General features: G+C 52.8%; 2 non-coding genes across 2 annotated transcripts; both read left to right on the forward strand.

The window, feature by feature from the left end:
• Nucleotides 1–233: 233 nt before the first annotated feature.
• LOC145747675 (small subunit ribosomal RNA) lies at nt 234–2,043 on the forward strand. Its single transcript, XR_014282390.1, has one exon. It is a non-coding gene; the product is annotated as a small subunit ribosomal RNA (ribosomal RNA).
• Nucleotides 2,044–2,288: 245 nt separating this feature from the next.
• On the forward strand, nt 2,289–2,442 carry LOC145746680 (5.8S ribosomal RNA). The gene has a single exon (XR_014281456.1). It is a non-coding gene; the product is annotated as a 5.8S ribosomal RNA (ribosomal RNA).
• Nucleotides 2,443–2,500: the final 58 nt, after the last annotated feature.

Here is a 2,500-nt window from a genome sequence, read left to right on the forward strand (position 1 = left end):
ACGCAAGTGATAGTTTTCTCGGTTCGCTTTTGTTGGGCGTTCCTGGTGTTGTATGCAAACGCAGCCCGCGCGCGGCTTCGCCCGAAAGGGCGTCTGGCCGGTGTCGACGGCGTCCAGATCGCGGCTTACGCCGGGTTTGAGGAGCTAAGCAAAAATAGTGATTGAGTAATACAGTGCGATACCGCGACGGGGAAAGCGAAAGACTCCGTTCGCGTATTTTGTCGGCCGATAGTTACCTGGTTGATCCTGCCAGTAGTCATATGCTTGTCTCAAAGATTAAGCCATGCATGTCTCAGTACGAACTTGCGTACGGTAAAACTGCGAATGGCTCATTAAATCAGTCGTGATTCATTTGATCGTAAATTTTACTTGGATAACTGTGGTAATTCTAGAGCTAATACATGCAAAAAGCGCCGACCTTGCGGGAGGCGCGCCTTTATCATATCAAAAACCTGCCGGGCTTCGGCTCGTCTTGTTGGCGACTCGGGATAACTTTGCTGATCGCACGGTCTTGCACCGGCGACGGATCATTCAAGTGTCTGCCCTATCAACTTTCGTCGGTACGGTATCTGCCTACCGAGGTTCTTACGGGTAACGGGGAATCAGGGTTCGATTCCGGAGAGGGAGCCTGAGAAACGGCTACCACATCCAAGGAAGGCAGCAGGCGCGCAAATTACCCATTCCCGACGCGGGGAGGTAGTGACGAAAAATAACGATACAGGACTCTAACGAGGCCCTGTAATTGGAATGAGTACACTGTAAAAATTTTAACGAGTATCCATTGGAGGGCAAGTCTGGTGCCAGCAGCCGCGGTAATTCCAGCTCCAAAAGTGTATATTTAAGTTGTTGCGGTTAAAAAGCTCGTAGTTGGATTTTGGGCGCAGGCGTTCGGTCCGTCGCAAGGCGTGCACTGTTCGTTCTGGCTTTACCTCCGGTTTTCCGTCGGTGCTCTTGACTGAGTGTCGGCGGCGGCCGGGACGTTTACCTTGAAAAAATTAGAGTGTTCAAAGCAGGCGCTTCGCCTGGATAGTGTTGCATGGAATAATGAAATAGGACCTCGGTTCTTTTTTGTTGGTTTTCGGAGCGCGAGGTAATGATTAAGAGGGACGGACGGGGGCATTCGTACTGTGCCGTTAGAGGTGAAATTCTTGGATCGGCGCAAGACGAACGACTGCGAAAGCATTTGCCAAGAATGTTTTCTTTAATCAAGAGCGAAAGTCAGAGGTTCGAAGACGATCAGATACCGTCCTAGTTCTGACTATAAACGATGCCAACTAGCGATCGGGGGGCGTTATTTTGACGACCTCTCCGGCAGCTTGCGGGAAACCAAAGTCTTTGGGTTCCGGGGGAAGTATGGTTGCAAAGCTGATACTTAAAGGAATTGACGGAAGGGCACCACCAGGAGTGGAGCCTGCGGCTTAATTTGACTCAACACGGGAAATCTCACCCGGCCCGGACACAGCGAGGATTGACAGATTGAGAGCTCTTTCATGATTCTGTGGGTGGTGGTGCATGGCCGTTCTTAGTTGGTGGAGCGATTTGTCTGGTTAATTCCGATAACGAACGAGACTCTGGCTTGCTAAATAGTTACGCGGCCTTCCCGGCCGGCGTTTAACTTCTTAGAGGGACTAGTGGCGTTTAGCCACACGAGATTGAGCAATAACAGGTCTGTGATGCCCTTAGATGTTCGGGGCCGCACGCGCGCTACACTGACCGGATCAACGTGTGTTCGCCTTGGCCGAAAGGTCTGGGTAACCCGATGAACCCCGGTCGTGCTAGGGATAGAGAATTGAAATTATTTCGCTTGAACGAGGAATTCCCAGTAAGCGCGAGTCATTAGCTCGCGTTGATTACGTCCCTGCCCTTTGTACACACCGCCCGTCGCTACTACCGATTGAATGGTTTAGTGAGGTCCTCCGATTGGGCCCGGGCTCGACTGGCGACGGTTGGGTCTTGGCCCGAAAAGACGATCTAACTTGATTACTTAGAGGAAGTAAAAGTCGTAACAAGGTTTCCGTAGGTGAACCTGCGGAAGGATCATTAGCGCGAGAAAAAAAATCGAAGAGCGAAAGAGCAAACACCGGGACGGCGACGTGCCTCGGCGCGTCCGCCGCCCCGCGATCAGGAACTTGTTTTGTCGGCGTCGAGTGCCCGAAGGCTTCATGCGGTGCGCGGGCTTGTCGCACTATTTGTTGCGACCGCGACCCGCTCGGCGTCACGCGATTTTTTCAGCCGGATGGCGAATCGAGGTTAGGAATCGAAGAGCGAAAAGCAAACAAACAAACGATGGCTCTTGGCGGTGGACCACTCGGCTCGCGAGTCGATGAAGGACGCAGCAAGCTGCGTGATTTAATGTGAATTGCAGAACACATTGAGCATTGACGATCTGAACGCGTATTGCGGCCTCGGGTTCATCCCGGGACCGCGTCCGTCTCAGGGTCGCAGAAACGACAACGGCCGGCGGGATCGGCTCCGCGACGGCTCGGCTCGCGTGCGTATG

Source organism: Corella eumyota, chromosome 3 (assembly GCF_963082875.1).
Source record: "Corella eumyota chromosome 3, kaCorEumy4.1, whole genome shotgun sequence".
Taxonomy (NCBI): Eukaryota; Metazoa; Chordata; class Ascidiacea; order Phlebobranchia; family Corellidae; genus Corella; species Corella eumyota.